The following is a 14,537-nucleotide window of genomic DNA, read 5'->3' on the forward strand; positions in this document are numbered from 1 at the left end:
TAAATCTCTCACCATTGTTACAAAGTCCTACATAAGCTTTCTGCTGGCTGCCTCTGTGACCTAATGTCCCACAGATCTCTGCCTGGCTCACTCTGTTCTAGGCACATCACCCCCCAGGACTGTTCCTTGATCACTGTGGGTGCTGTCCCACGTCGGGAACATTCACTTGCTGTTTCCTCAGCCTGCAACCGTCTTCTCTCAAATATCTGCAGAGCTGGCCTTACTCACCATCCTGACAGAATTTATCTTCTAGCGTTTGGTGGTGGTGGTGGGGCAAAATTTGTTGGGTAGTGCAATCAACAAATACTGATTCTTTGATCACAGCATCTTTATTTTTTTTTTATTATACTTTAAGTTCTAGGGTACATGTGCACAACGTGCAGGTTTGTTACATATGTATACATGTGCCATGTTGGTGTGCTGCACCCATTAACTCATCATTTGCATTAGGTATATCTCCTAATGCTATCCCTCCCCCCTCCCCCCACCCCATGACAGGCCCCGGTGTGTGATGTTCCCCTTCCTGTGTCCAAGTGTTCTCGTGGTTCAATTCCCACCTATGAGTGAGAACATGCGGTATTTGGTTTTTTGTCCTTGTGATAGTTTGCTGAGAATGATGGTTTCCTGCTTCATCCATGTCCCTGCAAAGGACATGAACTCATCCTTTTTTATGGCTGCATAGTATTCCATGAGATCACAGCATCTTTAAAGAACCTAAAGATTATCTTAAAAATCATCTCATTCAACCATTTTATTCTACAAGATAGAATAAAAGGAAGTTCATAGGTCAAATGTATCATCTGAAGTCACCCAACCAGTTAGTTGCAGATCAGGGTCTACAACCCAGTTAAGTGATCTTTGCATGAATCATTCAGCCAGTCAAATCTGTTAAATTATGAAGTAGTATTTTTATTTGTTGGGACAAGTTGATTTGGTCAGCATTACTTGATACAGTAATGCTATATTACTAAATTTCAGAGAGTTCTAGGTTGAGAATTTTCATTTATATTCCAAACATATTACATATTTATGTGATCAAGAAACTTTCTCAATTACTTTCTATGCTTTCTATTTCCTCCAAAACTTTTTGACCTCCTATATACTTATTCAATAAATATTAAAGACCTAGCAGTCTAGAATGGAGCTCGGATGTGTACATAAATAATGATTTTAAATAAAAATTTTAGGAAGTCAGCTAGTATTTTTAGGTGGTTTATAATGGGAACAGCATGAGAGCTGGAGACAGGTGAGAGAGGAAAGGTTTCTGCCAGCTGTGAAAACAAGGGAAACCTCAAATGGAAGAGATGGCATTTGGACTGAGGGATGACCAGGATTTGGACGCTAAGGGGAGGAAAAAGCAAATCGGCTAGAGAGAAGAGTACAAGTAAAAGCAAAGTATCTACACCAGCCTGGGCAACATGGCAAGACAACATTTCTATGAAACAAACAAACAAAAATTGGCTGGGCATGGTGGTGCATACCTGTAGTCCTAGCTACTCAGGAGGCTGAGGTGGGAGGATTGCTTAAGGCCGGGAGGTCAAGGCTACATTGAGTTGTGATCGTGCCACTGCACTCCAGCCTCAGCAACAGGGTGAGACCCTGTCTCAAAAAAAAAAAAAAAAGAAAAGAAAGAAAGTGTTCTACAACAGAGGATTGGCTGCTGTTCCAACTGTTTATAAACACGCTGGAAACAGAACATGGTGAAGAAGAATCCTCCCGTTTGCTCTGTGACTCCCTCCCCCACCCACCTCAGTGAACTCCAGCAGGTATTTAGTTTCACAAGATATTCCTGGTCCACAAAGTGCCCTTTTCTTAAACTCTTGGGAATAGTTAAAATACTTGCCTCAGGATTGTTATTCACTTTAATTTGCATAAAGTGTCAAATGAAACATTTAAGTGGTACAATTACAGAAATACTGAGAATTCCTGGTCAATCTCAATCTGAAGAATACAAGTCAAGTCAACCCACTCACCTCACTTGGAGGCACTGTTATCCCCTCCCTGGATGGTGGCTGGGGGCCATTGAGAAAGAGAAGTGCCCTCCTTTCTTCCTTCAGGCCAGGTGGATGTCCATCTTCGCAGAATGCCACCTGAGTTTTATCCTGAAAAGGCCCACACCACATGGAGGCACCCTCTGTGAGCCAGGAGCCTCTGTACCTCAAGCTGACCCTCACTCGGCACAGCCTGAGTCCCAGGCACTGGCAGGAAGCCTCAGGCTCTAACCACCTGACCTGGCCCCAGCATTTACCTGCGAGATGCCTGTCTGTGCAGGGGAAAGAAAATTCTTTCTTTTCCATCTTAGGTTCATGGATGAGGTGCTTAATAATAAAAGACAGATTAACAAGAGAAGAGCATACATATTTATTTAACGTAAATTTCATGTGACATGGGAGTCTTCAGAAATGAAGATTTCAAGAATCAGGAAACCTGTGTATTTTTGTGCTTAGGTTTGATAAAGAGTGGACAGTCATGCAGGAAGTATGACTGGTCAAAGGGGGTGTGAGCTAATGGTAGTAGAGTAGAGGGACTTAGCAGGGCCTGTTTAGATTTATCGCCACCTGTGAATCCTTAAGGGTCTTGCCTCCTCAGAGGAAAAATTCAGCTAAGGGGCAGAAGTAGGTTTAAGGCAGAGGAAGAGACCAAGGCACATTTTAGAGCAGGAATGAAAGTTTACTAAAAAGTTTTAAAGCAGGAATGAAAGGAAGCAAAGTACACTTTTTAAATTATTATTATATTTTTCTGTAAGTTATTGGGGTACGGGTGGTATTTGGTTACATGGGTGAGTTCTTTAGTAGTAATTTGTGAGATCCTGGTGCACCCATCACCCGAGCAGTATACACTGTACCATATATGTTGTCTTTTATCCCTCGCCCCCTCCCTCTTTCCCCCCAAGTCCCCAAAGTCCATTGTATCATTCTTATGCCTTTGTGTCCTCATAGCTTAGCTCTCACACATCAGTGAGAACATACAAAGTTTGGTTTCTCATTCCTGAGTTACTTCACTTAGAATCATAGTCTCTAATCCCACCCAGGTCATTACAAACGCTGTTAAATCATTCCTTTTTATGGCTCAGTAGTATTCCATTGTGTATATATATAATATATATATATATAGTATATATACTGTATATTGTATATATATAGTATATATACTGTATATTGTATATATAGTATATATACTGTATATTGTATATATATAGTATAGTATGTATATACACATTATATATATAATATTTATTATATAGTATATATATTTATATATATACCACAGTTTATCCACTCGTTGATTGATGGGCATGTGGGTTGGTTGCACGATTTTGTGATTGTGAATTGTGCTGCTATAAATATGCATGTGCAAGTATCTTTTTCAAATAATGACTTCTTTTCCTCTGGGTAGATACCCAGTAGTGGGATTGCTGGATCAAATGGTAGTTCTACTTTTAGTTCTTTAAGGAATTTCCACACTGTTTTCCATAGCGGCTGTACTAGTTTACATTCCCACCAGCAGTGTAGAAGTGTTCCCTGTTCACCGCATCCATGCCAACATCTACTATTGTTTGATTTTGTAGCCATTCTTGCAGGAGTGAGGTGGTATCATACTGTGGTTTTGATTTGCATTTCCCTGATCATTAGTGATGTTGAGCATTTTTTCATATGTTTGTTGGCCATTTTTTATATCTTCTTTTGAGAATTGTCTATTCATGTCCTTAGCCCACTTTCTGATGGGATTGTTTTTTTTCTTACTGATTTGAGTTCCTCGTAGATTCTGCATTATTAGTCCTTTGTCAGCTGTATAGATTGTGAAGATTTTTCTGCCAATCTGTGGGTTGTCTGTTTACTCTGCTGACTGTTCCTTTTGCCATGCAAAAATGTAGTTTAATTAGGTCCCAGCTATTTATCTGTGTTTTTATGGGATTCCTTTTTGGGTTTTTGGTCGTGAAATCCTTGCCTAAGCCAATGTCTAGAAGGGTTTTTCCAATGTTATCTTCCATAATTTTTATAGTTTCAGGTCTTAGGTTTAAGTCCTTAATCCGTCTTGAGCTGATTTTTGCATAAGGTGAGAGATGAGGATACAGTTTCATTCTCCTACATATGGCTAGCCAATTATTCCAGCACCATTTGTTGAAAAGGTGTCCTTTCCCACTTTATGTTTTTGTTAGCTTTGTCAGAGATCAGTTAGCTCTAAGTATTTGGGTTTATTTCTGGGTTCTTTATTCTGTTCCATTGGTCTATGTGCCTATTTTTATACGAGTACCACACTGTTTTGGTGACTATGGCCTTAAAGTATAGTTTGAAATCAGGTGGTGTGATGCCTCCAGATTTGTTCTTTTTGCTTAGTCTTGCTTTGGCTGTGTGGGCCCTTTTTTGGTTCCATATGAATTTTAGAATTGTTTTTTCTAACTCTCTGAAGAATGATGGTGGTATTTTGATGGAGACTGCATTGAATCTGTAGATTGTTTTTGGCAGTATCGTCATTTTCACAATATTGATTCTACCTATCCATGCACATGGGATGTGTTTCCATTTGTTTGTGTCATCTATGATTTTTTTTTTTTTTTTTTTTGAGACAGAGTTTCGCTCTTTTGCTCAGGCTGGAGTGCAGTGGCATGATCTCGGCTCACTGCAACTTCCACCTTCTGGTTTCAAGCGATTCTCTTGCCTCAGCCTCCCAGGTAGCTGGGATTACAGGCACCTGCCACCATGCCTGGCTAATTTTTGTATTTTTGGCAGAGACAGGGTTTCACCGTGTTGGCCAGGCTGGTCTCAACTCCTGACATCGTGATCCACCCACCTCAGCCTCCCAACGTGCTGGGACTACAGGTGTGAGCCACCGCACCCTACCTGTCTATGATTTCTTTCAACAGTGTTTTGTAGTTTTCCTTGTAGAGGTCTTTTGACTCCTTTGTTAGGTATATTCCTAAGTATTTTATGTTTTTTGCGGCTATTTTAAAAGGAGTTGAGTTCTTGATTTGATTCTCCAACTCGCCGTTGGAGTATAAAAGAGCTACTGAATCGTGTACATTAATCTTGTATCTGGACACTGCTGAATTATCAGTTCTAGGAGCTTTCTGGAGGAGTGCTTAGGGTTTTCAAGGTAAATGATCATATCATCAGCAAACAGGGACAGTTTGACTTCCTCCTTACCAGTTTGGATGCCCTTTATTTCTTTCTCTTGTCAATGGCTCTGGCTAGGACTTCCAGTAGTATGTTGAAGAGGAGTGGTGAGAGTGGGCCTCCTTGTCTTGTTCCCGTCCTGAGAGGGAAAGCTTTCAACTCTTCCCCATTTGGTATTACATTGGCTGTGGGTTTGTCATAGATGACTTTTATTATGTTAAGGTATGTCCTTTGTTTGCGGATTTTGCTGAGGGTTTTAATCATAAGGGGATGCTGGATTTTGTCAAATGCTTTTTCTGAATCTATTGAGATGATCATGTGGTTTTTGTTTTTAATTCTGTTTATGTGGTGTATCACATTTATTGACTTGTGTATGTTAAACCATCCTTGCATCCCTGGTATGAAAGAAACCCACTTGATCATGGTGGAGTATCTTTTTGATATGTTGTTGGATTCGGTTAGCTAGTATGTTGTTAAGGATTTTAGCTTCTATGTTCATCAAGGATATTAGTCTGTAGTTTTCTTTTTTGATTGTGTCCTTTCCTGGTTTGGGTATTACAGTGATGCTGGCTTCATAGAATGAATTAGGGAGGGTTCTTTCTTCCTCTATCTTGTGGAATGATGTCAAAAGGATTGGTACCAATTCTTCTTTGAATATCTGGTAGAATTCTGCTGTGAATTCATCTGGTCCTGGATTTTTTTGTTGTTGTTGGTAATTTTTTAATTACCATTTCAATCTCACTGCTTGTTATTGGTCTGTTCAGGGTATCTAATTCTTCCTGCTTTAAGCTAGGAGGGTTGTATTTTTCCAGGAATTTATCCATCTCTTCTAGGTTTTCTAGTTTATGTGTATAAAGGTGTTCATAGTAGCCTTGAATGATCTTTTATATTTCAGTGGTGTCAGTTGTAATATCTCCTGTTTCATTTCTCATTGAGGTTATTTGGATTTTCTCTCTTCTTTTCTTTGTTAATCTTGCTAATGGTCTATCAATTTTATTTATCTTTTCAAAGAACCAGCTTTCTGTTTCATTTCTCTTTTGAATTTTTTTTGTTTCAATTTCATTTCGTTCTGCTCTGATCTTGGTTGTTTCCTTTCTTCTTCTGGGTTTGGGTTTGGTTTGTTCTTGTTTCTCTAGTTCCTTGAAGTGTGACTTTAGATTGTCTGTGCTCTTTCAGACTTTTTGATGCACCTAACACTGGAGCTCCCAAATTTATAAAACAATTACTAATAGACCTAAGAAATGAGATAGACAGCAACACCATAATAGTGGGGGACTTCAATACTCCACTGACAGCATTAGACAGGTCATCTAGACAGAAAGTCAACAAAGAAGCAATGGATTTAAACTATGTTCAGGAACAAATGGACTTAACAGATACATACAGAACATTTCATCCAACAACTGCAGAATACACATTCTATTCAACAATGCATGGAACTTTCTCTAAGATAGACCATATGATAGGCCATAAAATGAGCCTCAATAAATTTAAGAAAATTGAAATTATATTAAGCACTCTCTCAGAGCACAGTGGAATAAAACTGGAAATGAACTCCAAAAGGAACCTTCAAAACCACACAAATACATGGAAATTAAATAACCTGCTCCTGAATCAGCATTGAGTCAAAAATGAAATAAAGATGGAAATTAAAAAATTCTTCAAACTGAATGAAAATAATAACACAACCTATCAGAACCTCTGGGATACAGCTAAGGCAGTGCTAAGAGGAAAATTCATAGCCCTAAACACCTACATCAAAAAGTCAGAAGCAAAGTACCCTTGAAGAGGGTCTAGCAGGCAACTGGAGAGATCAAAGTGCCTTATTCATCCCTTGACTTGGGGTTTTGTATATTGACATGATTTGGGTGGTTTGTGTTTCTTCTCCCCAGTTCTTCTCTTGGGGATGGCTATTTGCATTCACAGCAGCCTGCCAGCACTTGAGAATGTGCAGTTTGCATGTGCAGTGTGCATGTGCAGTGTGTTTACTGAAGCTGTACACATGCTAACTTGAGGCATTTTTCCCTTACCAGTTGAACATCACCAGAGGAAGATCATATACTGGCTAAACTCTGCCATTTTGCCTCTTAGTGAGCATGCTTGAGCCTGCTCAACCAACTTCTGAGATCTTATCCGGAAGCTGCTGATCACCAGCTTCAGGTGTTTTCTATCCACTGGGAGACTATTTCCCTGGTGCCAATTGTGACCTATTGTCATTTTAGACAGTTTAACAACCGCCTGACCATCACTTGATGGTCACTTGACCCTCCTGGGCAGGGGCCCTCTCCTATCCTGCTCATGTCTGCCTAACCACCTACTCTAATAGATTGTTCTCTGTGTCCCCCGTGTCTTCAGAGAGAAGGAAGCCCCTTTGCTCTGGGTATAGGGAAGTCACTTCTCACATGAGGATCTTGTGATCTGCTTCAGGAGAGAAGGGTAGAAAAGGAAAGTCAGAGAGACCTTCCTGCTTCTGCTGTTTTCTCAAATGCCATGGTGTCATATTTTGGGATAGTGTGTCCTGAACTCCATCAGCTGCTTCCTTCCAACCCTGATAATTACTCAATTACATGTTTCTGGAATCCCCTCCAGTCTCACCAAGAGAGGAACACGACTAGTAGTTGCCAGTCTGTTTTTCCTGGTCCCTGTGGTCACATCTGTTGCAGGTCACCATTGTCTTCCCCTGTTGTCTTGGAGCTCTGGTAAACCTCCTTCCTCGAACCCAGTCTCCCTCTTCTTCAGCCCTCTATTAGGTTGCTGTTACAACAGCCTAGTTGCCTTGGTATGCAGCAGCCTCTGCTGTCTCAATGTGACTGTTGATACAAAGTAGCTTTCATTTCTAGTTTTTATCAGTTTGCTCCTCAATCTTAAGAGTGTTTTTCCTGGGAGTAAACCAAGTCTCCTTCCAGCCTTGGAAGGAGGATATGAAGGTTGAGAGTTTGAGTTTACCATACAGAAATGTGCAGGGAGGCTCTGTGCAGGCCTATCCCTAGATGGCTTGCCTGGTGGGCCCCTAAATGTTATATCTGCATCACAGAAGGACTCTGCAAATGAGCTTCTCTTTCTGATTATTTAACCTACCTTTTCAGTGATCTTAGCAATTACTTATGAACTCTTTTACTTTTTTCAGTTTTGTCTGTTTTATTAAATCAAAAAAATGTGTGATCTTTTACACTGATCATAGGCCTAGACCAAATCGAGATGGAAGAAAGATTTTTAAAGCCTTTGGATATTTAGGAGTATAATTTTCCAACTTAATTGGAGTTGATATCTCAGTGCCATATGCAACAGGGAAATTACTAAGGAAAGTGTTGAGATTATTCCTCTTAAAATTATTTCTGTGTTAGCATCTACACTTTGCAGATATATATTGAGATTTTTATATTTAGCTCCTTTCTCTTCCTGGTTTTATAAGGTAATGCACATAAGCAACTGAAATAGTGTCTGACATGTGCTAAGTGGGCAATAAATGTTAGCTATTAAAGCATTCTGCACTGCTGTTTAGATGAGAAGGCAGAGGCGAGAAGACTTAGGAACAGTTCCTTTCTTGTGTTTACGTTGTTCCTAGAAGAAATTAAACATGTGTGCAAATCACCCAGCCAGGGATGAGTATGTGTCCCAGGGAGGCTGGTGTCTGCTGTTTGTTCATTTTCAGGATCCTTGTACTCAGGAAGCAATGTGGAGTCTCCCCTGGGTTGGCAGTCACAGCCTCTCTCTGAAGTGTGAAAGGCCACATGATTCATCTCTATGACCCTCAGTGGTCAATGATAAGGAAATGTTAATGCCAGTTCTTAAAGAGCTTAAGAGTTTTGTTGTTGTTGATGTTGTTGTTGTTGTTTTGAGATAGAGTTTCACTCTTGTTGCCCAGGCTGGAGTGCAATGGCACCATCTTGGCTCACTGCAACCTCCGCCTCCCGGGTTCAGGCTATTCTCCTCCTGCCTCAGCATCCTGAGTAGCTGGAATTACAGGTGTGAGCCACCATGGCAGGCTAATTTTGTATTTTTAGTAGAGACAGGGTTTCACCATGTTGGCCAGGCTGGTCTTGAACTCCTGACCTCACGTGATCCACCCATCTCGGCCTCCCAAAGTGCTGGAATGACAAGTGTGAGCCACCTCACCTGGCCTTAAAGAGCTTTCCGTGTCAAAGTCTATATTGGGAACTGACCAGCTGCCTCCTACTCATAAGAAGATGCCTTCGAAACCTCATTTTTTCATCTAGTACTGCCCATTTTTTGAGCGTGAGAAAGTCTCTAATTGAATAATGCAGACTAGATACCATTATCTAATTGTTAATGTGTTTAATATCAGCAGGGTTATTTACACCAGCATTTTTTAGAGGAGTTGGTCACTTGATCACATTTCTTAATTTGGAAGACTATTGTTCCCCCTACTCCATTTTCTCCCTCCCCCTAGTAAGAGAAAAGAGATGCATGTGGACATGTGTTCCAGGGGCAGGTGCATCCTGCTTAGTAGGAAGAGGCCATCTGGAAACACTGGGCCAGATATTGGAATCTGCATGGTTAAAACACAACTAAATGAATGATAATATACTAGACATTTAATACCACGCAGTTCCATTTTCTTTCTTACTTGTAGTAATAAGCATGGAGTACTGTGCACCCAAAGAGATGAAGGTAGATTTCATTTATACACTCTGGTGTGGAATGGCTCTGCCCAGACCCGGGGCCCCTGGGTGCCCACCTTGGGTTCTTCTCAGAATAGCCCTTTTATCTTAGACCACAATGTGTGCACCTCCCTAGAGGTGAGAATTTCCCATCACATGTGTTGGATGTTACAGAACACATCCCAGGAGGCTGGCAGCGGTTTCTTCTCCCATTCACAGCTAAGGGGTTTCCAGAACGGGGATGCAAGCAGCTGATGTTCTCCAAAATTCTAGCAACAGTAAACTGAGCATACTCAGGGGGACGGGTTGCCAGTCATATTTCCTTTTGCCCGGTACTTTGCCACCGTCAGATTCTAAAATGCTGCATTTTCCAGCCACATCCCAGAACACTTTTAGCTCAGTTTCACAATTTCTTTAAAAAAAAAAAAAATCACTAAGTTCTTATGCCCCTGCCCCCTCTTCCCTTTGGGCTCGAGGTTCTTTCCCCCAGCTGCTGCTGCACTGAGATAAGGCTGTGGTATTTTCCCTGCCATTCCACAATCATACATTATCATAAGAAAGTGCCAGGCATCCATCAGCCCACAGCCCCTGATTTATGCTCAAAGTTGGGATTATCTATTCTGTGCCAAATCCCTTCAAACGGCCAACCTGATCAAAGAGAATCACATCCACCAGATAAAATTCGAATATAGCTCCATGCAGTAGAATGACAGGCAGGATTTTTTTTTTTTTTAATCTCCAAACTGCTTCAATCTCCTCATTTTGTCAGGAATTGTTCTTTATCCACAGTGCAGAACACGCTGAGCAACCTTATTGTCCTTCCTGCATCCTTCCCGCTGGGTTCTGAGTGGGGAGCCATTTATGGAGTTTGCTCTTGGGGTAGGAGTCATTTTCCACCAATAATTCCCTGCCTGCAGCTTGCAGCAACCAAATCTAGCTCAGCCCAGAGCCAGGTAGAGGAGAAACATTACAGTACATGGATCAGTCTGACTTAACAACCAGTTGCTAACTATGACAGTGTGTAACTGGGAGAAAGCCAAGATTAGAAAGCAGTGTCTTTAATGCTGGGGACCATCTCAGTGACTAAATTAAATTGAATATCCTCTAAATCCAATCATTCAGTTCATTCACTCAGCAAATATTTATTGAATGCCTTATATGCAAGGCTTTGTTGAGCCCAAGAAGTATAGCATCAAGGAACTTGATATCTAGAAAGAAAAGACGTACCCGGGTTATAAAATAAATAAAGCATAGCAGAGATCTCTAGTTCAAAAGAGGAATCTGAGCCCCATGAACTCAACTACACCTTCCTCCCACTTTCCACCCCGAATTCCTAGTGAATTGACCAAAGAATCTAGCATAGAATTTAGAGGGAAATCCACATCACTACTGGAAACTAAGAAAGGATTGTATCCACTGCCAGAAACCTTGAGGGATTTCTAGAAAATATAAAGCAGGTAAGTCTAGATGAAGGTAAGAGCTTATTAACACACAGGTCCCCACATTTGGAGGGCAAATGTACTAAAAGATTAAAGAAAAGAGGAAACCTTACAAGGCAAAATAAACCACAGAGAAATTGGCTGGAAGTAAGAAGGGAGAGTAGACAACCCAACACACTCCGAGTCCATCCATCTCCCAATACCAAATAGGACCTATGAAGCCTGGAGAAAAATCACCAAACAGGAAGCATGCAGTTCTATTTCAAAAGCTAGAAGGCGATCCAAAGGCACAAGAGTCTAGTGTTCTTTTTGCGACAGATTTCCTGGGAGAAATACAATAAAAATTCACAATTTTGAAAACTTATACCTCCAATAATAGAATTTTATAGGAAGTTATATCTCTGAAAACGCAGCAAGCATACAAATTGTCTCATTCTCCATACTGGAGACAATAGAATATTACTTTATTCTTGACACTGATACAGAAATATAAGTTCAATGTTTTGGGTTCTTTGTATTTAAAGGTTACCAAGGTAAGACTAAAAACGTTCTCTAAAAATGTGTTGCCTTCGGGCTGCTAAATTCTAAGACACTGCCTTCCAAATCACCAGCTTGATTCAGAATGGCAGTCCAAGTCTGCATATTTGACCACTCATCTCACAGTTCCTGCTGATGTTGACCAATCCGATGATGTAAGGAAAACTGTGTACCACCACTAGAATGTAAGGAATAATTCTCCCATTAGCAGGAATTTCATGGTGTTTCAGTGGGAAAAAGTAAAGGTGACAGATCACTGAGGGGAAAAGCCAAACCAACCGCTCTTCAAGAAAAATGAAGAACTAGCCCATAGAGGGAAATAATGAGACTCCATTTCCCACTGGTAGCATCCAGTGACTTCAAATCTAGGGCTGATGTTGGCTGCTTGAAGCTCTAGGCCAGGTACACAAAGCAAAAGGGTGCTGAGGCACTACAGCCCACACTACTACCTGAACCCAGTGGGATTGACGCTGGGCTAGCCACTGGGCAGTGGGGTCTCCACGGAGGTGGTGCTCAGACAATGAGGAACTCTGTCCTCACCGGCTTTGGGTTGCCCATGGGACAGATTGCCCCTGAATAAAAAATTACGGAGAGAGTCACCTGCAAGTGCCACCTATAGTGAGCAGGGACCTCCTTCTCTACGAAGGAACAGCCAGAGAAATAGCAGCAGATATGAGAAGAGAAGACAATTGTAAGGTTTACTTGAACTTTTAGAGCAAATGTCCCCTACTGTCACCCCCTCCCCTGATAAAACAGTTGCTGTAAGAAACAAGAGAAGAAATATTTTTAATAAACTTTTCATTTGGAATAAGTTTAGATTTACAGAATGGTTGCAAAGATAACACAAAGTTCCTTTATATACCTCACCCAATTTCCCCTGTGGTAACATTTTATATAATTATGGTACATTTGTCAGAACTTAAGAATCAACACTGGTATGTTACTAACTGAACTCCATTCATTATTTGGCTTTGACCAGTTTGTCCACTAAATTCCCTTTTTTGTTCCAAGAGCCAATGCAGGGGACCACATTGACTTTAGTCCTCACATCCCCTGAGTCTCCCTTAGTCAGTTTCTCAGTCTTTTTCCTTGTCTTCCAAGACCTTGGAGTTATTGAGGAGTACTTGGTGTTTTGAATGACCTTCAGTTTGGGCTTTTCTCATGTTTTCCTTGTGATTAGATTAGGGCTATTGGCTTTTGATGGAGAATACTGCAGAGGTGGAATGAGGGACATTTTCATCCCATTGCATCAGGCAGTGCATGATATCAACATGATTTCCCACTGGTGTATTAACCTTGATCTCCTGGTTAAAGTATTGGTTATCAGGTTTCTCCGCCATGAAGTTAGTTGTTTTTTCTTTCCATACTCTGTTCTTTCGAAGAGAGTCTGTAAGTCCAGCGTACACTTAAGGGAGGGGGAACGGCAGTAAGCTCCACTTCCAGAGGGGCTTTGTCTAAATATACTATTCGGAATTTTTCTGTAAGAAAATTTCTTTTCTGTTTTCTCTGTCCGAACCCAAGAAAAATTTACTTCCCCAAGGATCCATGTTCCTTTTATTAAAGAATGGTATTTAGAAACCGAGATCTATACATTGAGTGTGATGTTGCTACTGGAGTATCGTTTCTAGAACCTCTCGGTAGACAGAGCTAGGATGTATGTATATGTCTACTAACCACCGTATACACACGTCAATAGTTATTTCTGTAGCTGTTCTCTGTGTGTGTAAGCTAAACATGAGTTCATATTGGTATCCTCCCCCCAGTCCAGTGTCATATGGCTCATTCTAGACTTTGCTCCTTGCTGATTTCTAATGTCTCTCTCCAGCAGTGAGAAACCTGGTTCTCACTATCCACCATCCATTTACTTCCTTGTTCAACCCCCAGTATATAAGTAAAGCAATCTCATAATTGTTAACCTGTATCTCCACAAAGAAAAATGTTACCAACAAGAGTACAGAGTTTATATACAGTTCCTTTTGTCTTCAGCCCTACAGTACCCAGTCAAAATATTGTTTTCCAAAGTTACCTAGATCAGTTTCTTGTTTTCCTCCAGCCCCTCAGTGATTCCAACTAACATATGTAATACAGTTAAATTCGCTCATCAGTCTACATTCCATCTTGGATCTCTTGTCACATAGGTTTATTTTCTGAATATGCATACACTGAAGTCACTTTTATGATGTTTAGTTCTTTGGGTTTAGACAAACGCATAAAATCATGCATTCACCACCGTAGTTCATAGAAAAATGGTTTCATCACCCTAAAATTTTTTGTGCACCCTGTTTGTAGTCAAAGTTACCTGCTACCATTGATCTGTTTTCCAATTTGATGGTTTTGTCTTTTCCAGAATGTATATAAGTGGAATCAAATACTGTGTGGGCTTTTGGGTCTGGCTTCTTTCTCTTAGCTAAATGCATTTAAGATTCATCCATGTTGTTGTGTGCATGGATCACTCAGTCCTTTTCATTGCTGGATAGTATCCCTTTGTACGGATGTATCACAATTTAGCCACTGGCCTTTTCCAGTTTTTGGTGATTATAGGATAAAGCTGCTGTAAGTATTTTTATGCAGGTTTTTGCATGGATGGAAGCTCTTAATACACTAAGGAAAATACCTAAGAGTGGGATTGCTGGGCTGTATAGTAACTATATATAGTTTATAAGGAATTGTCAAACTGTTTTCCAAAATGAAGATATAATTTTTCACCAGTTCATCCACTAAATTTCCTTTTTTGTTCCAAGATCCAATGCAGAGGACCACATCGAATTTAGTCTTTTCTTTTTTATTTCTAATCTCAGCAAAATTCAATGTTGACAAAACAGAAT

Source organism: Gorilla gorilla, chromosome 19 (assembly GCF_029281585.2).
Source record: "Gorilla gorilla gorilla isolate KB3781 chromosome 19, NHGRI_mGorGor1-v2.1_pri, whole genome shotgun sequence".
Taxonomy (NCBI): domain Eukaryota; kingdom Metazoa; phylum Chordata; class Mammalia; order Primates; family Hominidae; genus Gorilla; species Gorilla gorilla.